General features: G+C 39.3%; 1 protein-coding gene across 1 annotated transcript in view; it reads left to right on the top strand.

Moving 5' to 3' along the window:
- The window catches only part of FGFR1 (fibroblast growth factor receptor 1), a gene marked incomplete in the record, with an annotated part of 409849 nt that overhangs the window by 96617 nt on the left and 287012 nt on the right, over positions 1–26220 (top strand).

Below are 26220 nucleotides of genomic sequence, written 5' to 3'. Positions count from 1 at the left end.
GGGATAAAAATCCCTAGGAACCTTTAAAATTACCCACAACCATGTATTAAACTAAAACTAAAATATGGCCGCCCAAACACTCCTCTGTTTCCTGGCCGGAGAGCTGGATACATCGGCTTCAGGTGGCTGGAGTGAGTGGTCGACCTATAGTCAAAAGTGCGGAACAAACGCGTTTCGGCTCTAATATCGCCTTTCTCAATGTTACACTTTCTTAGAAAAATGAGTAAGCAGAGGCTTCGGAGTGCAGGACTTAAATATTCATAGACCAATTTCTCTCTACCAATCCGGTACACTTCCGGGACCTCCACCTCCGCAACAACCAATCAGCTCGTTTTTTCGGCACACGCCTATCAAAAGTAGTGATGTGATTGGAGGAATATCGAGTGGTATTGAGCTTATCCATGAAATGCCTGCACTTTGAATTGAATAATATAATGTAAGCTTATTAGAAACATAAAGGATTCTACACTGATGTGATAACATATATTTATGCTCAAATACTGTAAACGTAGTGAGTACAAGTATCGTATGGAAAATATTCTTAGAAGACTTACACACGCTATAGTAAATATACACTTAGATTATTATGGATGCGCAAAATAACTATAAGATGCCTTTTATGGTACTATAAGGTGCTGGTTTAGTGGTATATAGTTATGTCCTCATTATGTTTGTGTATGTAGTAATGATTCCAAATCCAAACTTGTACATATTTTCAATTTACAGACCAGGACTTTCCACCACTTTTTGCCATTAAATACAACATCAGGGAATAATCATCTACCTTTTTACCTAAGGCAGTGATCAATCTCCCTGATGTCAAATCACGGGTACACGGGTGGACTATATATGTTAATTCAGTTCATGGATTATGTTATCAATGCTCACAAAATTATTTAGATATACACCCAATAATTGTTAAATTCATTCATACCATTGGGTATAACCGAGTTCAGATTGAAAATCCATTTGGTTTCCAATTTTTAACAATCTTTGCTCGGTGTCCCCACCTCTTATCCCAGGTTTAAGTTTTTCAAGCCCCCCAACATTTCATTGCATTGGTGTTCCCCTTATGAGACATTAGGAAATGTATGGCTACACTAGTGATTTGTTTCTTCTTTTCTATATCTTTCTGGGCTGTCCTGATATTGCTAAGATGTTCAGTCATACGTGTGCCCAGGCATCGTGTGGTCATGCCAACGTAGAGTAAATCACAGCTGCAGGATATACAATAAATCACATTAGTGCTTTGACAATTAATATGTTCTTTTATTGCCCATTTTTTACCAAACCTATCCATTGTATATTCTTTTTTAACCATATGTTGGCACACTTTGCAGTGTCCACATGCGACCTGAGCCTTTGTGTATAGGATCCCTTTTAGCATTCCTATCGTAATGACTAGTTACTAATTTGTCATTAAGGTTGCTAGCTCTCCTATAAGTCACCAGTGGTCTATCTGTTAACAATGGTTTCAATAATGTATCCTGGGTCAGAACATGCCAGTGTGTTTTCAGAATGTTGGTGATCTTATCACTCTGGGGTGAGTATGTCGTTATGAACCTGATAGGGTTATTACTTTCTCTTGATCTTGGAGTGAGTAACTCCTTTCTATCTTTTCAGCAATGCATTATTGTATTGCCTTAGCTAGTATCTTTCTTGAATAGCCTCGTTCTAGTAATCTTTGTCTCAAATCCCTAGCTGATTCTTTATACTTCTCAATAGTGCTGCAGTTTCGTCTTAGGCGAATGTATTCCCCCATTGGTAACCCTTTATAAGTATTGGGGGTGGTGGTAGCTGCTTGCATGTAGGATATTGTTGGTAGATGTAGGTTTCCTATATGCATTTGTTGCAATGGAGTTATCGACCTTCTCAATATAGAGGTCTAAAAATTCAACCTTAGACTTTTCTACAGTGGATGTGAGATATAATCCAAAGGGATTATTGTTGAGACTGCTGATGAATTCAGGACAAAAGGTGTTCAGGTCCATCCCATACAAAGGAATATATCATCTATATACCTGGACCAGTGGGATACATGTTGAGGTAAAGATGTTTAAGATCCTCGTGGAAAACCACAGTTTCCCTCCCACCAGCCCAGGTATATATTCGCGTATGTAGGGGCACACGACGTGCCCATGGCCGTACCACATACTTGCAAAGAAGAACTTGTCGTCAAAAACAAAAAAGTTATGTGTCAAAACAAATTCCAACAAATTGAGCAGAAACTCTTTCACCTCTTGACTTATATTGGTGTTTTTGGATAAGTTAATAAGTAATCGCTCTACATCCCCACTGGGTCTTAATGCTTGTGTAGAGCGATTCTACATCACAAGTAACCAATAACGACGAATTCATATCAAGCTTCAGATCATTCACTTTATTTAATAGGTGTGCATGGTGTCCCTGGTATAAGATGGAAGAGAGATTCCACAATATATCTCAGCCTTGCATCTATATATTTACTTGCCTTCTCGGTCAAAGATCAATCCCAGAGACTATAGGTCTCTCCGGGTGGTTTTGACATGTTTTTATGGACCTTAGGCAATAAATAACGTGTGGCTATTTTGGGTGATTTTTACTTCAAGAAAGTTAATACTCCTTTTGGTCAATTATGCCATTAGTGAAAGATGATTTAATTAGTTTGTTTGTAACTGTTTCAAAACATATCATAGGGTTACATAATAGTGGTTTGTAATTTGTTGGATTGTTTAATTGGCGAAATGCCTCTTCACGATACAATGTTGTCAGGCCAGATAACTATGTTCCCACCTTTATCAACTACATTTAATCTGAATATTCTTCATTTCAGATAATTGTTTCAACGCTACATTCTCTTCCTTACTCAGATTATAGTTAGATGTTCCAATATGACCATGGATATCGAGGACATCCTGGCACACTAAGTTTAGGAAAGTTAATGCATTGAATGATGTGTTGTTAGGGGGAACAAATTTTGATTTTACTTTTAAGATTCTGGCGCAACTATTGTTATCTTCAGTTTCAACATTACTAATAGATTCCTCTAGTAGAGAAATTAGATCACTGATGGACGCCTGATCAGAGGCATTTAGCTGGTCCTGATCAGGATTGCCTGAAATATTTTTTCAAAAGGATTTTACGAATGAATAAATGTATATCTTTAATCGCCTTCGAAACTTATGAATTGTGGTGTGGGTATGAATGATAGGCCTTTTTTCAGGACAGATATTTGGTCAGGTGTCAGAATTATATTGGAGAGATTAATAATGTTTAACTCAGTGGTGTTTACTTCTTGTGATGTAGGGATTTCTGTGTGAATCTCACTTGTCGCCTGGTTCTGGGTTTTGCTTTTGCGCCCCCTTCTGGTTCTCCGCCTAAAGGGATGTTAGCGTTATTGACTTTATGAGGCTGAATTCTATTTTTATTTTTAAGTATGGTTTTTGGTATAGACTCCCCATCAGATGCATCCGCATCAGTGCTGTCTCCTTCTCTGTCTGAGGTGTCTATATCTGAATTTGCACTCATATTTTTTCCCCATGCGTATATGGTATCAGAGGAATAATCTTTAAGGTCTCTGTCGATTTTACGTTCTTTTTTCTCAGATATGAAACGTGCAAACTTCTCGACTTCTCCCTTAATCTTTTTGTATGATTTCTGAAATTCCTCATTAATCTCATATTGTTTAAGTTCATCACAGATTATAGCAATATCTGCATTAATTTCTGTAAGTTTGTCTAGTTCATACTCAGTTAAATATCCCATTAATTTTATTGAGCACTCAGTTAGTGCACTTTCCCACTTTAATTTGAATTCAGGTTTAAAATCTTTGAAGGAAGGAAACAATTTCAAACGCAAGCCTCTGGGAATGACATTATTTTCTTTATAGAAATTGTACATGCCAATGTTCCATTGCTTTTTAATTTGTTTCCTTCTTATCTTTTTTAGTTGTTTCAGAGATTCAAACCATTCCAAAGTATTATTAATTTCCACAGTGTTTTTGTTTTTTAATTCTGCTGTTAGACTAGTTATATCATTAGTCCACTGGAGCATTTCTGCTCCTAAATCAAAAACGGCCATTATATAAACAAACCAGGTTATATAGAGTGTGTGCTCAAGTTTAAGGGAAAAATGCGAGTACAATTCTCACATTAAATGTAACAGTATTAGAACAAAAAAAGGAAAAACTGGCACTACACCATAGACTAGGCGAGACTGGAATATAGAATAAATTCCGGTGCTACCCCTTGTAATATAACTATAGGACTAAAAAGAATTAGGCAGCTAAGGGGTTACTATAGCACTCACTCTCACTCATATCGGTCAAAAGAATATACTAAAATACATACTTTATTATTTGTGTTTAAAATCTGGGATAAAAATCCCTAGGAACCTTTAAATTACCCACAACCATGTATTAAACTAAAACTAAAATATGGCCGCCAAACACTCCTCTGTTTCCTGGCCGAGAGCTGGATACATCGGCTTCAGGTGGCTGGAGTGAGTGGTCGACCTATAGTCAAAAGTGCGGAACAAACGCGTTTCGGCTCTAATATCGCCTTTCTCAATGTTACACTTTCTTTAGAAAAATGAGTAAGCAGAGGCTTCGGAGTGCAGGACTTAAATATTCATAGACCAATTTCTCTCTACCAATCCGGTACACTTCCGGGACCTCCACCTCCGCAACAACCAATCAGCTCGTTTTTCGGCACACGCCTATCAAAAGTAGTGATGTGATTGGAGGAATATCGAGTGGTATTGAGCTTATCCATGAAATGCCTGCACTTTGAATTGAATAATATAATGTAAGCTTATTAGAAACATAAAGGATTCTACACTGATGTGATAACATATATTTATGCTCAAATACTGTAAACGTAGTGAGTACAAGTATCGTATGGAAAATATTCTTAGAAGACTTACACACGCTATAGTAAATATACAATTAGATTATTATGGAGCGCAAAATAACTATAAGATGCCTTTTATGGTACTATAAGGTGCTGGTTTAGTGGTATATAGTTATGTCCTCATTATGTTTGTGTATGTAGTAATGATTCCAAATCCAAACTTGTACATATTTTCAATTTACAGACCAGGACTTTCCACCACTTTTTGCCATTAAATACAACATCAGGGAATAATCATCTACCTTTTTACCTAAGGCAGTGATCAATCTCCCTGATGTCAAATCACGGGTACACGGTGGACTATATATGTTAATTCAGTTCATGGATTATGTTTCAATGCTCACAAATTATTTAGATATACACCCAATAATTGTTAAATTCATTCATACCATTGGGTATAACCGAGTTCAGATTGAAAATCCATTTGGTTTCCATTTTTAACAATCTTTGCTCGGTGTCCCCACCTCTTATCCCAGGTTTAAGTTTTTCAAGCCCCCAACATTTCATTGCATTGGTGTTCCCCTTATGAGACATTAGGAAATGTTTGGCTACACTAGTGATTTGTTTCTTCTTTTCTATATCTTTCTGGGCTGTCCTGATATTGCTAAGATGTTCAGTCATACGTGTGCCCAGGCATCGTGTGGTCATGCCAACGTAGAGTAAATCACAGCTGCAGGATATACAATAAATCACATTAGTGCTTTGACAATTAATATGTTCTTTTATTGCCCATTTTTTACCAAACCTATCCATTGTATATTCTTTTTTAACCATATGTTGGCACACTTTGCAGTGTCCACATGCGACTGAGCCTTTGTGTATAGAAGAATATTCAGATTAAATGTAGTGATAAGGGTGGGAACATAGTTATCTGGCCTGACAACATGTATCGTGAAGAGGCATTTCGCCAATTAAACAATCCAACAAATTACAAACCACTATTATGTAACCCTATGGATATGTTTTTGAACAGTTACAACAAACTAATTAAATCAGCTTTCACTAATGGCATAATTGACCAAAAGGAGTATAACTTTCTTGAAGTAAAATCACCCAAAATAGCCACACTTTATTTATTGCCTAAGGTCCATAAAAACATGTCAAAACCACCCGGGAGACCTATAGTCTCTGGGATTGGATCTTTGACCGAGAAGGCAAGTAAATATATAGATGCAAGGCTGAGATATATTGTGGAATCTCTTCCATCTTATACCAGGGACACCATGCACCTATTAAATAAAGTGAATGATCTGAAGCTTGATATGAATTCGTCGTTATTGGTTACTTGTGATGTAGAATCGCTCTACACAAGCATTAAGACCCAGTGGGGATGTAGAGCGATTACTTATTACTTATCCAAAAACACCAATATAAGTCAAGAGGTGAAAGAGTTTCTGCTCAATTTGTTGGAATTTGTTTTGACACATAACTTTTTTGTTTTTGACGACAAGTTCTTCTTGCAAGTATGTGGTACGGCCATGGGCACGTCGTGTGCCCCTACATACGCGAATATATACCTGGGCTGGTGGGAGGAAACTGTGGTTTTCCACGAGGATCTTAAACATCTTACCCAACATGTATCCCACTGGTCCAGGTATATAGATGATATATTCTTTGTATGGGATGGACCTGAACACCTTTTGTCTGAATTCATCAGCAGTCTCAACAATAATCCCTTTGGATTATATCTCACATCCACTGTAGAAAAGTCTAAGGTTGAATTTTTAGACCTCTATATTGAGAAGGTCGATAACTCCATTGCAACAAATGCATATAGGAAACCTACATCTACCAACAATATCCTACATGCAAGCAGCTACCACCACCCCAATACTATTAAAGGGTTACCAATGGGGGAATACATTCGCCTAAGACGAAACTGCAGCACTATTGAGAAGTATAAAGAATCAGCTAGGGATTTGAGACAAAGATTACTAGAACAAGGCTATTCAAGAAAGATACTAGCTAAGGCATACAATAATGCATTGCTGAAAGATAGAAAGGAGTTACTCACTCCAAGATCAAGAGAAAGTAATAACCCTATCAGGTTCATAACGACATACTCACCCCAGAGTGATAAGATCACCAACATTCTGAAAACACACTGGCATGTTCTGACCCAGGATACATTATTGAAACCATTGTTAACAGATAGACCACTGGTGACTTATAGGAGAGCTAGCAACCTTAATGACAAATTAGTAACTAGTCATTACGATAGGAATGCTAAAAGGGATCCTATACACAAAGGCTCAGTCGCATGTGGACACTGCAAAGTGTGCCAACATATGGTTAAAAAAGAATATACAATGGATAGGTTTGGTAAAAAATGGGCAATAAAAGAACATATTAATTGTCAAAGCACTAATGTGATTTATTGTATATCCTGCAGCTGTGATTTACTCTACGTTGGCATGACCACACGATGCCTGGGCACACGTATGACTGAACATCTTAGCAATATCAGGACAGCCCAGAAAGATATAGAAAAGAAGAAACAAATCACTAGTGTAGCCAAACATTTCCTAATGTCTCATAAGGGGAACACCAATGCAATGAAATGTTGGGGGCTTGAAAAACTTAAACCTGGGATAAGAGGTGGGGACACCGAGCAAAGATTGTTAAAAATGGAAACCAAATGGATTTTCAATCTGAACTCGGTTATACCCAATGGTATGAATGAATTTAACAATTATTGGGTGTATATCTAAATAATTTGTGAGCATTGAAACATAATCCATGAACTGAATTAACATATATAGTCCACCGTGTACCCGTGATTTGACATCAGGGAGATTGATCACTGCCTTAGGTAAAAAGGTAGATGATTATTCCCTGATGTTGTATTTAATGGCAAAAAGTGGTGGAAAGTCCTGGTCTGTAAATTGAAAATATGTACAAGTTTGGATTTGGAATCATTACTACATACACAAACATAATGAGGACATAACTATATACCACTAAACCAGCACCTTATAGTACCATAAAAGGCATCTTATAGTTATTTTGCGCTCCATAATAATCTAATTGTATATTTACTATAGCGTGTGTAAGTCTTCTAAGAATATTTTCCATACGATACTTGTACTCACTACGTTTACAGTATTTGAGCATAAATATATGTTATCACATCAGTGTAGAATCCTTTATGTTTCTAATAAGCTTACATTATATTATTCAATTCAAAGTGCAGGCATTTCATGGATAAGCTCAATACCACTCGATATTCCTCCAATCACATCACTACTTTTGATAGGCGTGTGCCGAAAAACGAGCTGATTGGTTGTTGCGGAGGTGGAGGTCCCGGAAGTGTACCGGATTGGTAGAGAGAAATTGGTCTATGAATATTTAAGTCCTGCACTCCGAAGCCTCTGCTTACTCATTTTTCTAAAGAAAGTGTAACATTGAGAAAGGCGATATTAGAGCCGAAACGCGTTTGTTCCGCACTTTTGACTATAGGTCGACCACTCACTCCAGCCACCTGAAGCCGATGTATCCAGCTCTCGGCCAGGAAACAGAGGAGTGTTTGGCGGCCATATTTTAGTTTTAGTTTAATACATGGTTGTGGGTAATTTAAAGGTTCCTAGGGATTTTTATCCCAGATTTTAAACACAAATAATAAAGTATGTATTTTAGTATATTCTTTTGACCGATATGAGTGAGAGTGAGTGCTATAGTAACCCCTTAGCTGCCTAATTCTTTTTAGTCCTACAGAACAGTAGTAAACAAGTTTTAGTTTAGTCTCCACTCCAGTTTAAAATGAAATTGGAACATGCAGTTTGAAAAAACGCCACAAGATAGCATATGGGTAGGAAGTAGAGGTATCGGTTTAAGTATCGGTGCATTTGCACGAGTACAAGTACTCATGCAAATACTTGGTATCGGTACCGTTACCGATACTAGTATCGGTATCGGTGCATCCCTAGAAAATTCATTATTGTGATAGTTTCAGGCTGCAAAATGTACATGGACCAAAAGTTAAGTAATCTACATTATTATGTTGCATTGTGCGTATGATATAAAGAGCAAGTTGTAAAAAAATAAAATAATTAAAGAAAACTTCCTATTTTTGAGATCCTGAAAATATCAAGATATAAATAATGCAAGAATATGCCAACTCATTAGTGAAGCCATGTCAGTATAAATCTAAATGCAGAATAATATTGCTGCAAATTCTTTATGTAAAAAGAGACCTTGCATTTCTACATCTTGACTTCATTTGCTATTTTATGTGATCAGTAAATGGAAAAGGGCTTTGTATAGTTAAAAATTTATTGTCAATCATGTATTGCCCTTTTCAGAAGAATGGCCTGGAGTTTAATTTCATTCTGTTTATTGTTTCTGTCTCTTCACTGCTTTCTGGAATTTTTGATTTGAAAGAGTTTCTCATTTCAAATGGAATCACTTTTTATGAGTTATACTTATCATTGGTTCATGACTACCTGCATAGTCCCATTCATTTTAGAAACCTACAACGTCCAATATTTTGCTGTCAACATTTCTCCAACATTGGTGTGTCCGGTCCACGGCGTCATCCTTACTTGTGGGATATTCTCTTCCCCAACAGGAAATGGCAAAGAGTCCCAGCAAAGCTGGTCACATGATCCCTCCTAGGCTCCGCCCACCCCAGTCATTCTCTTTGCCGTTGCACAGGCAACATCTCCACGGAGATGGTTAAGAGTTTTTTTGGTGTTTAAATGTAGTTTTATTCTTCTATCAAGTGTTTGTTATTTTAAAATAGTGCTGGTATGTACTATTTACTCTGAAACAGAAAAGGATGAAGATTTCTGTTTGTAAGAGGAAGATGATTTTAGCAGACAGTAACTAAAATCGATTGCTGTTTCCACACAGGACTGTTGAGATGAAGTAACTTCAGTTGGGGGAAACAGTTAGCAGACTTTTCTGCTTAAGGTATGACTAGCCATATTTCTAACAAGACCATGTAATGCTGGAAGGCTGTCATTTCCCCTCATGGGGACCTCTAAGCCATTTTCTTAGTTAAACATAAAAGAATAAAGGGCTTCAAAAAGGGCTTAAAAACTGGTAGACATTTTTCTGGGCTAAAACGATTGCTTTACTAGGCATATTATGCAGATTCTAACTAATAATTGGTATTATAATCTTGGGGAACGTTTAGAAAAACGGCAGGCACTGTGTTGGACACCTTTTTCAGATGGGGGCCTTTCTAGTTATATATAGACAGAGCCTCATTTTCGCGCCATTAATGCGCAGTTGTTTTTGGAGAGCAAGGCATGCAGATGCATGTGTCAGGAGCTAAGAATCACTGAAAAAGCTTATAGAAGGCGTCATTTGGTATCGTATTCCCCTCTGGGCTTGGTTGGGTCTCAGCAAAGCATATAGCTGGGACTGTATAGGGGTTAAATGTAAAAACGGCTCCGGTTCCGTTAATTTAAGGGTTAAAGCTCTGAAATTTGGTGTGCAATACTTTTAATGCTTTAAGACACTGTGGTGAAATTTTGGTGAATTTTGAACAATTCCTTCATACTTTTTCACATTTTCAGTAATAAAGTGTTTTCAGTTTGAAATTTAAAGTGACAGTAACGGTTTTATTTTAAAACGTTTTTTGTGCTTTGTTGACAAGTTTAAGCCTGTTTAACATGTCTGTACCATCAGATAAGCTATGTTCTATATGTATGAAAGCCAATGTGTCTCCTCATTTAAATTTATGTGATAATTGTGCCATAGTGTCCAAACAAAGTAAGGACAGTAATGCCACAGATAATACTATTGCCCAAGATGATTCCTCAAATGAGGGGAGTAAACATAATACATCATCCCCTACTGTGTCTACACCAGTTATGCCCACACAGGAGGCCCCTAGTACATCTAGTGCGCCAATACTTATTACCATGCAACAATTAACGGCTGTAATGGATAACTCCATAGCAAATCTTTTATCCAAAATGCCTACTTATCAGAGAAAGCGCGATTGCTCTGTTTTAAACACTGAAGAGCAAGAGGACGCTGATAACTGTTCTGACATACCCTCACACCAATCTCAAGGGGCCATGAGGGAGGTTTTGTCTGATGGAGAAATTTCAGATTCAGAAAAAAATTCTCATCAAGCTGAACCTGATGTTGTGACATTTAAATTTAAATTAGAACATCTCCGCGCACTGCTTAAGGAGGTGTTATCTACTCTGGATGATTGTGACAGTTTGGTCATTCCAGAGAAATTATGTAAGATGGACAAGTTCCTAGAGGTTCCGGTGCCCCCCGACGCTTTTCCTATACCCAAGCGGGTGGCGGACATAGTAAATAAAGAGTGGGAAAGGCCCGGCATACCTTTTGTTCCCCCCCCCTATATTTAAGAAATTATTTCCTATAGTCGACCCCAGAAAGGACTTATGGCAGACAGTCCCCAAGGTCGAGGGGGCGGTTTCTACTCTAAACAAACGCACTACTATTCCTATCGAAGATAGTTGTGCTTTCAAAGATCCTATGGATAAGAAATTAGAGGGTTTGCTTAAAAAGATTTTTGTACAGCAAGGTTACCTTCTACAACCAATTTCATGCATTGTTCCTGTCACTACGGCAGCGTGTTTCTGGTTCGAGGAACTAGAAAAATCGCTCAGTAAAGAATCTTCGTATGAGGAGGTTATGGACAGAGTTCAAGCACTTAAATTGGCTAACTCTTTTGTTTTAGATGCCGCTTTGCAATTAGCTAGATTAGCGGCGAAAAATTCAGGGTTTGCTATCGTGGCGCGCAGAGCGCTTTGGCTAAAGTCTTGGTCAGCGGATGTGTCTTCCAAGACAAAATTGCTTAACATTCCTTTCAAAGGTAAAACATTATTTGGACCTGATTTGAAAGAGATTATTTCAGACATCACTGGGGGAAAGGGCCACGCCCTCCCACAAGATAGGTCTTTTAAGGCTAAAAATAAGCCTAATTTTCGTCCCTTTCGCAGAAACGGACCAGTCTCTAATTCTGTATCCTCTAAGCAAGAGGGTAATACTTCACAACCCAAACCAGCCTGGAAACCAATGCAAGGCTGGAACAAGGGTAAGCAGGCCAAGAAGCCTACCACTGCTACCAAAACAGCATGAAGGGATAGCCCCCGATCCGGGACCGGATCTAGTGGGGGGCAGACTTTCTCTCTTTGCTCAGGCTTGGGCAAGAGATGTTCAGGATCCTTGGGTGCTAGAAATAGTTTCTCAAGGTTATCTCCTGGAATTCAAGGAACTACCCCCAAGGGGAAGGTTCCACAGGTCTCAATTATCTTCAAACCAAATAAAGAGACAGGCATTCTTACATTGTGTAGAAGACCTGTTAAAGATGGGAGTGATACATCCAGTTCCAATAAGAGATCAAGGAATGGGATTTTATTCCAATCTGTTCATAGTTCCCAAAAAAGAGGGAACATTCAGACCAATTTTGGATCTAAAGATCCTAAACAAATTTCTCAGGGTACCATCGTTCAAAATGGAAACTATTCGAACGATCCTACCTACTATCCAGGAAAATCAATTTATGACTACCGTGGATTTAAAGGATGCATACCTACATATTCCTATCCACAAGGAACATCATCAGTTCCTAAGGTTCGCTTTTCTGGACAAGCATTACCAGTTTGTGGCACTTCCATTCGGATTAGCCACTGCTCCAAGGATTTTCACAAAGGTACTAGGGTCCCTTCTAGCGGTTCTAAGACCAAGGGGCATTGCAGTAGTACCTTACTTGGACGACATCCTGATTCAAGCGTCGTCCCTGTCAAAAGCAAAGGCTCATACGGACATCGTCCTAGCCTTTCTCAGATCTCACGGATGGAAGGTGAACAAAGAAAAAAGTTCTCTGTCCCCGTCAACAAGAGTTCCCTTCTTGGGAACAATAATAGATTCCTTAGAAATGAGGATTTTTCTGACAGAGGTCAGAAAATCAAAACTTCTAAGCTCTTGTCAAGTACTTCATTCTGTTCCTCGTCCTTCCATAGCGCAGTGCATGGAAGTAATAGGATTGATGGTTGCAACAATGGACATAGTTCCTTTTGCACGAATTCATCTAAGACCATTACAACTGTGCATGCTCAGACAGTGGAATGGGGATTATACAGACTTGTCTCCGACGATTCAAGTAGATCAAAAGACCAGAGATTCACTCCGTTGGTGGCTGACCCTGGACAATCTGTCACAGGGAATGAGCTTCCGCAGACCAGAGTGGGTCATTGTCACGACCGACGCCAGCCTAGTGGGCTGGGGCGCGGTCTGGGAATCCCTGAAAGCTCAGGGTCTATGGTCTCGGGAAGAGTCTCTTCTCCCGATAAACATTCTGGAACTGAGAGCGATATTCAATGCTCTCAGAGCTTGGCCTCAACTAGCAAAGGCCAAATTCATAAGGTTTCAGTCAGACAACATGACGACCGTTGCATATATCAATCATCAGGGGGGAACAAGGAGTTCCCTGGCGATGAAAGAAGTGACCAAGATAATTCAATGGGCGGAGGATCACTCCTGCCACTTGTCTGCGATCCACATCCCAGGAGTGGAAAATTGGGAAGCGGATTTTCTGAGTCGTCAGACATTCCATCCGGGGGAGTGGGAACTCCATCCGAAAATCTTTGCCCAAATAACTCAATTATGGGGCATTCCAGTCATGGATCTGATGGCGTCTCGTCAGAACTTCAAGGTTCCTTGCTACGGGTCCAGATCCAGGGATCCCAAGGCGACTCTAGTAGATGCACTAGTAGCACCTTGGACCTTCAACCTAGCTTATGTATTCCCACCGTTTCCTCTCATCCCCAGGCTGGTAGCCAGGATCAATCAGGAGAGGGCCTCGGTGATCTTGATAGCTCCTGCGTGGCCACGCAGGACTTGGTATGCAGACCTGGTGAATATGTCATCGGCTCCACCATGGAAGCTACCTTTGAGACAGGACCTTCTTGTTCAGGGTCCATTCGAACATCTGAATCTGGTTTCCCTCCAACTGACGGCTTGGAGATTGAACGCTTGATTTTATCAAAGCGTGGGTTTTCAGATTCTGTAATAGATACTCTGATTCAGGCTAGAAAGCCTGTAACTAGAAAAATTTACCATAAAATATGGAAAAAATATATCTGTTGGTGTGAATCTAAAGGATTCCCATGGAACAAGATAAAAATTCCTAAGATTCTATCCTTTCTACAAGAAGGTTTGGAGAAAGGATTATCTGCAAGTTCTCTGAAGGGACAGATCTCTGCTTTATCTGTTTTACTTCACAAAAGACTGGCAGCTGTGCCAGATGTTCAAGCATTTGTTCAGGCTCTGGTTAGGATCAAGCCTGTTTACAGACCTTTGACTCCTCCCTGGAGTCTAAATCTAGTTCTTTCAGTTCTTCAAGGGGTTCCGTTTGAACCCTTACATTCCGTAGATATTAAGTTATTATCTTGGAAAGTTTTGTTTTTGGTTGCAATTTCTTCTGCTAGAAGAGTTTCAGAGTTATCTGCTCTGCAGTGTTCTCCGCCCTATCTGGTGTTCCATGCAGATAAGGTGGTTTTGCGTACTAAGCCTGGTTTTCTTCCGAAAGTTGTTTCCAACAAAAATATTAACCAGGAGATAGTTGTACCTTCTTTGTGTCCGAATCCAGTTTCAAAGAAGGAACGTTTGTTACACAATTTGGACGTAGTCCGTGCTCTAAAATTCTATTTAGAGGCTACTAAAGATTTCAGACAAACATCTTCCTTGTTTGTTGTTTATTCTGGTAAAAGGAGAGGTCAAAAAGCGACTTCTACCTCTCTTTCCTTTTGGCTTAAAAGCATTATCCGATTGGCTTATGAGACTGCCGGACGGCAGCCTCCTGAAAGAATCACAGCTCACTCCACTAGGGCTGTGGCTTCCACATGGGCCTTCAAGAACGAGGCTTCTGTTGACCAGATATGTAAGGCAGCGACTTGGTCTTCACTGCACACTTTTGCCAAATTTTACAAATTTGATACTTTTGCTTCTTCGGAGGCTATTTTTGGGAGGTTTTGCAAGCTGTGGTGCCTTCCATTTAGGTGACCTGATTTGCTCCCTCCCTTCATCCGTGTCCTAAAGCTTTGGTATTGGTTCCCACAAGTAAGGATGACGCCGTGGACCGGACACACCAATGTTGGAGAAAACAGAATTTATGCTTACCTGATAAATTACTTTCTCCAATGGTGTGTCCGGTCCACGGCCCGCCCTGGTTTTTTAATCAGGTCTGATGAATTATTTTCTCTAACTACAGTCACCACGGTATCATATGGTTTCTCCTATACATATTTCCTCCTGTACGTTGGTCGAATGACTGGGGTGGGCGGAGCCTAGGAGGGATCATGTGACCAGCTTTGCTGGGACTCTTTGCCATTTCCTGTTGGGGAAGAGAATATCCCACAAGTAAGGATGACGCCGTGGACCGGACACACCGTTGGAGAAAGTAATTTATCAGGTAAGCATAAATTCTGTTTTTTCATTACTGTTTAGTGGTCCTTTATGTTTTTTGATATGATACAGGATGATAGCAAAAATGATGGTAATCTCCTGTTATATATATATATAAAATCTAGAATATAAAGGGACAGTCGAGCCAACATTTTTAAACTTTCATAATTCAGAGCACACAATTTTAAACAAATTTCCAATTCTCTTCCATTATCTGAATGTGCACAGTCTTTTTTTTTTATATGCAGACTTTTTGAGGCAACAACTTCTACGCATATGCAAAACTCACAGGATATATGCATTTTATGATTGGCTGACAGCTGTCACATGACACATTATAAAGGAAAATGTAAAGGGACATTAAACACTAAATAAATGCTAGATAGAATGTATTCAAATTAATATTTATAGCATGTAATTTTTTTTTAAGTTCTACTAGCTGTTTACATATTGACAAAATAAAGTGTCTATAAAACAATGGGAGCTGCCATGTTGTAACTTAGGTTACCTTCTCTGCTGTGGCCAATTACAGACAGTTATAAATAGATCACTAGAGTGTACAGCCAATGGCTGTGTGGAATATGTGTTCTGCACTTCTATTTCTAACAGAAACTGAAAAGTTCACAATTTCAGAATGGAATTATAGGTAAAGGGGACAAAATAAATAATGAAAGTATATTGCAGATATATATATATATATATATATATATATATATATATATATATATATATATATATATATATATATATACGATTTATCATTTTAAATTACCATCTCAAAGTGTTTATTCCTTTAACTGAAATTTTGTCAGAAAAAAATCTACTACTTATTTAAAATCCAAAGTGCTTTTGCATTGTCTATTATGCATTTATTGATTGTGTATTCTACTTTTAGTAGTCCTTTAAGTGTATGTGATCATAGATCATTTAGGACTCTGTCACATAGCTGTGACCGAAAGATATACAAAAAAAAAACTGATTTGTCTCAAGGCGTCAGCTTTTTCTATGGAAATGAGTACGATTTATAGCGTTATCGTATAAATTGAGCAATTCAGACTGTTTTGTCTTTTCAGTATCCATGTGGGTTTTCCCCAGGTTTCTTAAAGGGGAATTCAAAGAAAGAAAGAAAAAAAACTTTTTTTGCAAGAAAATAACAAAATAGATGTACAGTGATAAAGTTAATGGCTAACTGAAAGTGGATACAATTGTAAACTTTAAGAACACCGAAATCCCTTAGGCATTACTAATTGAAACCCAATTTATTTTCTCCAACATTGGTGTGTCCGGTCCACGGCGTCATCCATTACTTGTGGGATATTTTCCTCCCCTACAGGGAAAGGCAAGGAGAGCACACAGCAAGAGCTGTCCATATAGCTCCCCCTCTGGCTCCGCCCCCCAGTCATTCTCCTTGCCGCTCTGAACAAGTAGCATCTCCACGTGGATGGTGAGGAGTTTGTGGTGTTAGTTGTAGTTTTTTTATTTCTTCTATCAAGAGTTTATTTTAAAATAGTGCTGGTATGTACTATTTACTCTGAAACAGAAAGAGATGAAGAGTTCTGTTTAAAAGAGGAGTATGATTTTAGCAGCAGTAACTAAAATCGATTGCTGTTCCCACACAGGACTGTTGAGATGAGAGAACTTCAGTTGGGGGGAACAGTTTGCAGACTTTTCTGCTCAAGGTATGACTAGCCATTTTCTAACAAGACTGTGTAATGCTGGAAGGCTGTCATTTTTCCCTCATGGGGATTGGTAAGCCATTTTCTTAGACTTAGAAAGAATAAAGGGCTTATTATGGGCTATTAACTGGTGGACACTCTTAAGGGCTAAATCGATTGTTTATTTAAGTTTTTATTTAAAGTTTGAAGTGGATTTCACACTTTTATTATTTGGGGAACGTTTTTTATCACCAGGCACTAGTTAAGACACCTTCCCAGTCAGGAAGGGCCTTTCACTCTATTAGGCAGAGCCTCATTTTCGCGCCATTATTGCACAGTTTCTTTTAAGTACAGTGCATGCAGATGCATGTGAGAGGGTCTGGTGTCCACTGAAAAAGTTCCTAGAAGGCTTGAAATACCCCCCTGGGATAGTTGAAGTCACAACAAAGGCTGTGGCTGGGACTGTAGTGGGGTTAAAATTGCAAACGGCTCCGGTTTCCACATTTTAAGGGTTAACAGCTTGAAAATTGGGGTGCAATACTTTGAATGCATTAAGACACTGTGGTGAAAATTTGGTAAAGATTGGACAATTCCTTCATAGTTTTTCACATATTCAGTAATAAAGTGTGCCCTGTTTAACATTTAAAGAGACAGTAACGGTTTTGTTTTAAAACGGTTTTTGTACTTTATTAACCAGTTTAAGCCTGTTTAACATGTCTGTACCTTCTGATAGATCATGTTCTGTATGTATGGAAGCCAATGTGGTTCCCCCTTCAAATATATGTGATAATTGTGCCATAGCGTCCAAACACAGTAAGGACAGTATTGTCACAAATAGTAAGGTTGCCCAGGATGATTCCTCATAGACACAGAAGGAGAAGATGTAGAACTATCTCTACTTCCTTCATCTACCAGTTATGCCCGCGCAGGCGACCCCTAGTACTTCTAGCGCGCTAATGCTTGTTACTATGCAACAATTGACGGCAGTAATGGATAACTCCATAGCTAATATTTTATCCAAAATTCCAGCATTTCAGAGAGAGCGCGATTGCTCTGTTTTAAACACTGTAGAGCAGGAGGGTGCTGATGATAATTTTTCTGTCATACCCTCAATCCAGTCTGAAGTGGCAGTGAGGGAGGGTTTCTCAGATGGAGACATTTCTGATACAGGAAGAATTTCTCAGCAGGCAGAACCTGATGTGGTGACATTTAAATTTAAATCAGAGCATCTCCGCGCATTACTTAAGGAGGTGCTATCTACTCTGGATGATTGTGACAATCTGGTCATCCCAGAAAACTTGTGCAAGATGGATAAGTTCCTAGAGGTCCCGGTGCACCCTGATGCCTTTCCGATACCTAAACGGGTGGCGGACATAGTGAATAAGGAGTGGGAGAAGCCAGGCATACCTTTTGTCCCTCCTCCTATATTTAAGAAATTGTTCCCTATGGTCGACCCCAGGAAGGACATATGGCAAACAGTCCCTATGGTCGAGGGGGCGGTTTCTACACTAGCCAAACGCACGACCATTCCCATTGAGGACAATTGTGTTTTCAAAGATCCTATGGATACAAAATTGGAGGGTTTGCGTAAAAAGATTTTTGTACAGCAAGGTTACCTCCTTCAACCTATTTCGTGCATTATTCCTGTCACTACAGCGGCGTGGTTCTGGTTCGAGGAACTGGAAAAGTCGCTCAGTAGGGAGACTCCGTATGAGGAAGTCATGGACAGAATTCACACACTTAAGTTAGCTAATTCCTTTATTTTAGACGCCGCTTTGCAGTTAGCGAGATTAGCGGCGAAAAATTCAGGGTTTGCAATTGTGGCGCGCAGAGCGCTCTGGCTAAAGTCTTCCAAGACAAAATTATCCCTTTCAAAAGGTAAGACCCTTTTTGGGCTAGAATTGAAAGAAATTATTTCAGACATCACTGGGGGAAAGGGCCATGCCCTCCCCAAGGATAGGCTCTTTCAAGCTAAGAATAAGTCCAATTTTCGTCTCCTTTCGCGAAATTTCAGGAACGGACCGGCTTCTAATCGGCAGCCTCTAGACAAGAGGGTAACGCTTCCCAGACTAAACCAGCTTGGAAACCAATGCAAGGCTGGATATAAGGGTAAACAGGCCAAGAGCGCTGCTGCTGCTACAAGGCAGCTTGACAAGGGGTTAGCCCCCGATCCGGGACGCGACTTTAGTAGGGAGACAGACTCTCTCTCTTTGCTCAGGCTTGTGGCAAGAGATGTTCACGATCCCTGGACACTAGAAATAGTCCTCTCAGGGTTATCTTCTAGAATTCAAGGGAACTACCCCCAAGGGGAAGGTTCCACATTTCTCACTTATCTTCAAACCAAATAAGTAGACAGGCATTCTTACATTGTGTAGAAGACCTGTTAAAGATGGGAGTGATACACCCAGTTCCAACTGTGGCACAAGGTCAGGGGTTTTTACTCAAATCTGTTTGTAGTTCCCAAAGAAGAGGGAACTTTTAGACCAATTCTGGATTTAAAAATTCTAAACAAATTTCTCAGAGTTCCATCGTTCAAAATGGAAACCATTCGAACAATTTTACCTACATTCCAGGAGGGTCAATATATGACTACCGTGGATTTAAAGGATGCGTATCTACATATTCCTATCCACAAAGATCATCATCAGTTCCTAAGGTTCGCCTTTCTGGACAAACATTATCAGTTCGTGGCTCTCCCATTCGGACTAGCCACTGCTCCCAGAATTTTCACAAAGGTGCTCGGGTCCCTTCTAGCGGTTCTAAGACCAAGGGGCATTGCAGTGGCACCTTATCTGGACGACATTCTAATTCAAGCGTTGTCTCTTTCCAAGGCAAAGGCTCATACAGACATTGTTCTAGCCTTTCTCAGATCTCACAGGTGGAAGGTGAACGTAGAAAAGAGTTCCCTGTCTCCATCGACAAGAGTTCCCTTTTTTGGAACAATAATAGATTCCTTTGAAATGAAGATCTTCCTGACAGAAGTCAGAAAGTCAAAGCTTCTAAACGCTTGTCAAGTTCTTCTCTCTATTCTGCAGCCTTCCATAGCTCAGTGCATGGAAATAGTAGGGTTGATGGTTGCAGCAATGGACATAGTTCCTTTTGCTCTAATTCATCTAATACCATTACAACTGTGCATGCTCCAGTAGACAGGATCACCTGTCTCAGGGAATGAGTTTCTGCAGACCAAAGTGGGTCATTGTCACGACCGACGCCAGTCTATCAGGCTTGGGCGCTGTCTGGGATTCCCTGAAAACTCGGGGTTTATGGTCTCGGGAAGAGTCTCTTCTCCCGATAAACATCCTGGAACTGAGAGCGATATTCAATGCTCTCGGGGCTTGGCCTCATCTAGCGAAGGCCGGATACATAAGATTCCAGCCAGATAACATGACGACTGTAGCTTACATCAACCATCAGGGAGGAACAAGGAGTTCCTTGGCGATGAGAGAGGTATCCAAGATCATCAAATGGGCGGAGGATCACTCCTGCCACCTATCTGCAATCCACATCCCAGGAGTAGACAACTGGGAGGCGGATTATCTGAGTCGTCAGATTTTCTATCCGGGGGAGTGGGAACTCCAACCGGAGGTGTTTGCCCAGTTGACTCAATTATGGGGCATTCCAGACATGGATCTGATGGCGTCTCGTCAGAACTTCAAGGTTCCTTGCTACGGGTCCAGATCCAGGGATCCCAAGGCCACTCTAGTGGATGCATTAGTGGCGCCTTGGTCGTTCAACCTAGCTTATGCGTTTCCACCGTTCCCTCTCCTTCCCAGGCTTGTAGCCAGGATCAAACAGGAGAAGGCCTCGGTGATTCTGATAGCTCCTGCGTGGCCGCGCAGGACTTGGTATGCAGACCTGGTGAATATGTCATCGGCTCCACCATGGAAGCTACCTTTGAGACAGGATCTTCTAGTACAAGGTCCATTCGAACATCCAAATCTAATTTCTCTGCAGCTGACTGCTTGGAAATTGAACGTTTGATTTTATCCAGGCGTGGGTTTTCAGATTCCGTGATAGATTCAGAAATCCTGTGTCTAGAAAGATTTACCATAAAATATGGAAAAGATATATCTGTTGGTGGGAATCCAAGGGATTCTCCTGGAGTAAGATTAAAATTCCTAAGATCCTCTCCTTTCTCAAGAAGGTTTGGATAAGGGATTGTCAGCGAGTTCTCTAAAAGGACAGATTTCTGCTTTATCTGTCTTGTTATACAAACGACTGGCAGCTGTGCCAGAGGTACAAGCTTTTATACAGGCTTTGGTCAGAATCAAACCTGTTTACAGACCCTTGACTCCTCCTTGGAGTCTAAATTTAGTTCTTTCAGTTCTTCAGGGGGTTCCGTTTGAACCCTTACATTCCATAGATATCAAGTTGCTATGTTGGAAAGTTCTGTTTTTGGTTGCTATTTCTTCTGCTAGAAGAGTTTCTGAATTATCTGCTTTGCAGTGTGATCCACCCTATCTGGTGTTCCATTCAGATAAGGTTATTTTGCGTACCAAGCCTGGTTTTCTTCCAAAAGTCGTTTCCAACAAGAATATTAACCAGGAAATAGTTGTTCCTTCTCTGTGACCGAATCCAGTTTCAAAGAAGGAACGTTTGTTACACAATTTAGATGTAGTCCGTGCTTTAAAGTTCTATTTAGAAGCAACAAAGAATTTTAGACTAACCTCATCCTTGTTTGTCGTTTACTCTGGTAAGAGGAGAGGACAAAAAGCTATTGCTACCTCTTTCTTTCTGGCTGAAAAGCATTATCCGATTGGCTTATGAGACTGCCGGACGGCAGCCTCCTGAACGAATCACAGCTCACTCCACTAGGGCTGTGGCTTCCACATGGGCCTTCAAGAACGAGGCTTCTGTTAATCAGATATGTAAGGCAGCGACTTGGTCTTCTCTGCACACTTTTTTGCTAAATTTTACAAATTTGATATTTTTGCTTCTTCGGAATTGTATGCTCTATCTGAATTATGAAAGACATTTTTGTGCGGTTTATGGTTCTTTAAGGCAATTGTTTTCTCCTTTTTCTTTTGTGTCAAACTTTTTAATGTATTGTTTACAGGCTATTCTAACAGAAACTAAAAAGCTAGATTACCATCACTGATAGCCAGGAATTTACTTCAAGAAAATAAAAATAAAAATAAAACTGCTGGATCATCTTCTGAAATTTGTTTATGAGCACAATCTTTTACCAGCTAATACGAAGTTATGTTTAATTTTGATTGAATAAAAAAAAACATTCTAGAATCAATTTCAAGTGAGGCAAACTGTTTGTACATAGTGTAAATGCAGCAGAATATATATATATATATATATATATATATATACAGGGAGTGCAGAATTATTAGGCAAATTAGTATTTTGACCACATCATCCTCTTTATGCATGTTGTCTTACTCCAAGCTGTATAGGCTCGAAAGCCTACTACCAATTAAGCATATTAGGTGATGTGCATCTCTGTAATGAGAAGGGGTGTGGTCTAATGACATCAACACCCTATATCAGGTGTGCATAATTATTAGGCAACTTCCTTTCCTTTGGCAAAATGGGTCAAAAGAAGGACTTGACAGGCTCAGAAAAGTAAAAAATAGTGAGATATCTTGCAGAGGGATGCAGCACTCTTAAAATTGCAAAGCTTCTGAAGCGTGATCATCGAACAATCAAGCGTTTCATTCAAAATAGTCAACAGGGTCGCAAGAAGCGTGTGGAAAAACCAAGGCGCAAAATAACTGCTCATGAACTGAGAAAAGTCAAGCGTGCAGCTGCCAAGATGCCACTTGCCACCAGTTTGGCCATATTTCAGAGCTGCAACATCACTGGAGTGCCCAAAAGCACAAGGTGTGCAATACTCAGAGACATGGCCAAGGTAAGAAAGGCTGAAAGACGACCACCACTGAACAAGACACACAAGCTGAAACGTCAAGACTGGGCCAAGAAATATATCAAGACTGATTTTTCTAAGGTTTTATGGACTGATGAAATGAGAGTGAGTCTTGATGGGCCAGATGGATGGGCCCGTGGCTGGATTGGTAAAGGGCAGAGAGCTCCAGTCCGACTCAGACGCCAGCAAGGTGGAGGTGGAGTACTGGTTTGGGCTGGTATCATCAAAGATGAGCTTGTGGGGCCTTTTCGTGTTGTGGATGGAGTCAAGCTCAACTCCCAGTCCTACTGCCAGTTTCTGGAAGACACCTTCTTCAAGCAGTGGTACAGGAAGAAGTCTGCATCCTTCAAGAAAAACATGATTTTCATGCAGGACAATGCTCCATCACACGCGTCCAAGTACTCCACAGCGTGGCTGGCAAGAAAGGGTATAAAAGAAGAAAATCTAATGACATGGCCTCCTTGTTCACCTAATCTGAACCCCATTGAGAACCTGTGGTCCATCATCAAATGTGAGATTTACAAGGAGGGAAAACAGTACACCTCTCTGAACAGTGTCTGGGAGGCTGTGGTTGCTGCTGCACGCAATGTTGATGGTGAACAGATCAAAACACTGACAGAATCCATGGATGGCAGGCTTTTGAGTGTCCTTGCAAAGAAAGGTGGCTATATTGGTCACTGATTTGTTTTTGTTTTGTTTTTGAATGTCAGAAATGTATATTTGTGAATGTTGAGATGTTATATTGGTTTCACTGGTAAAAATAAATAATTGAAATGGGTATATATTTGTTTTTTGTTAAGTTGCCTAATAATTATGCACAGTAATAGTCACCTGCACACACAGATATCCCCCTAAAATAGCTATAACTAAAAACAAACTAAAAACTACTTCCAAAACTATTCAGCTTTGATATTAATGAGTTTTTTGGGTTAATTGAGAACATTGTTGTTGTTCAATAATAAAATTAATCCTCAAAAATACAACTTGCCTAATAATTCTGCACTCCCTGTATATATATATATATGTGTGTATATGTATATATGTATATATGTGTATATATATATATATTTTTTTTTTTTTTTTTTTTCAACAAAAGGTAACGAGGAAAAAAGACAATTTGATAATAGAAATACATTGGAATTTTTTTTTTGGGGGGGTGTACCTTTTTAAGGGAATTGTTTTTACTCCTTTTTCGTTTGGAAAAAAATAAATCTGTTGGACTATTCACTAGCTTGTAAAATAATACATTAAAAAGTTTAACCGAAACAACAGTACAGAAATAAGAGTCCAGTTACAGAATTGAAACGATACTTAGTGAATCTAAATTTGAATGAATAAGTGCCTGTTTTTTAAAAATACTATCAAAAACAGGGGCACTTTCATTAATTAAAATTTACATTGAAACTTTATTTTTTAAAATACCTTTCTCTTTAGGAAAACCAAACCAGCAATCTTCCGCCTGCTTCTCCTGCTGTACTTAGCATATTGATGATGAAAACGGAAGTCGGTTTCGTCATTGCTGTGCTAAGCACAGAAGAGCTGCGGGCGGGGGATCGCCGGTCTGGTTTTCCTTTTCCTAAAAAAAAAAAAAAGTTAAAAAAAAAAGGTAACAAAACAAACAAACAAAAAGGAAAAAAAAAACTCCAATGTAAATTTTATTGAATGAAAAGTGTCCTTTTTAAAAAAAAAAAAAAAAAGTATTTTTAAAAACCGGGCATTCAAATTTACTTTCACTTTAAAGACAGAAATCTGTTTCTGGAGGCAGCAACTATTAGTCTGCAAAACAGCTTGATGAACGCACAGGAAACCATTAAACAGATGACTGAACATGAAGATAAGCAGAAAGAAGAGATCAAAGAGCTAAGCCAATGTTTGGAGAAAAATGTAATTATTCTTGAGAGCAGAAACATATACCCAGTTTCAGGAGAACTCATCCTGGCATCTGCAGAAGTGAGCAACAAGCTATGGACAGAGACCATGGCTTCTACACTACAGATAATCTTCTAAATAAGCTGAAGATTTTTTAATTTTTTTTAAATGTGCAAAAAGGGTACTCTGAGTCTGTATCATCCAGAGGTACAAATCTTAAAGGGATATGAAACAAAAATTTTTTTTTCATGATTTAGAAAGATCATGCAAATTTAAACAACTTTCCAATTTAATTTCATTATCTAATTTTGTTCCATTTTCTTGGTATCCTTTGTTGAAAATCATATCTAGATAGGCTCATTAGCTGCTGATTGGTGGCTGCACAAAGATGCCTCATGTGATTGGCACACCCATGTGCATTGCTATTTCTTTAACAAAGGATATCTAAAGACTGAAGCAAATTAGATAATAGAAGTAAATTGGAATGTTGTTTAAAATTGTATTTTCTATCGGAATCATGAAAGAAAATGTTTGGGTTTCACATCCCTTTAACATAACAGTTGTACCTGTTTATATTTGTGTCTGCAGCAGAGGGAAGTTAAACAGTATTGTGTTTTTCTTTCAAGAAGTTGTTAATTTTTAGTGTATATATTAAATAGTAATTTCCCCTAAATAGAACTTAGCAATTGGGGTGTATACTTTGCCGGATTCCTTTTATACACCAGAGACAAGGTGCATATTAGTATGGTTCGCAGTACTGTTAAGCTTTACTGATCATGAGCAAATGTCTAGAGATGTAAATTTTTTCATCTCTTTACAGCACTTATAACTTAACACTTTCCTGCTTTATATCTACTACTAAATTTTATATATGCTGGGGGTTTTTTCCCCTTGCTACCATATAATTTTTCTTTTTCTTCTTAAACGGGAAGAGTCCACAGCTGCATACATTACTTTTGGGAATTCAGAACCTGACCACCAGGAGGAGGCAAAGACACCCCAGCCAAAGGCTTAAATACCTCCCCCACTTCCCTCATCCCCCAGTCATTCTTTGCCTTTCGTCACAGGAGGTTGGTAGAGAAGTGTCAGAAGATTGAAGTTAGTCTCTTATGGAGGATAGTACTCTTCGAAATGGGAGTGGAGTTTAAGTAATCCTGTCAGCCTCTCATTGAGAGCATGGATGAAAGTTAGAGTCCGGAGATGCAGGTAGTGTCGTCTTTGCGAAAACATCCCGACTCATGTTAACAGCTCCTTGGCAATCGGCGTTGGCGAGTTTCGCTGCCTGCCTTTATTCACTCAAGTCCATGTCAGAAGCGATGCTACGATCTGTCGCACTAGATGGGCCGTGTTCCTGTTCCACAGCTTGATTCCAGTAAGATTGTTTCTTTTTATTTCGATATGTGAATGTAATGTTAACGAAAGAAGTTGGGGTCCGAGTCGGACTCCTTTTATCTTACGGAATCAAGGGTTAATATCTCCTGTGGGGTGTTATTGCACTTTAATCATGTTTGTTATATGATTCTGTCTGCTAATGTGT

This window comes from Bombina bombina, chromosome 6 (genome assembly GCF_027579735.1).
Source record: "Bombina bombina isolate aBomBom1 chromosome 6, aBomBom1.pri, whole genome shotgun sequence".
Lineage (NCBI taxonomy): Eukaryota > Metazoa > Chordata > Amphibia > Anura > Bombinatoridae > Bombina > Bombina bombina.
Note: the sequence above shows the minus strand (reverse complement) of the source record. Positions and strands in the feature narration are given on the sequence as shown.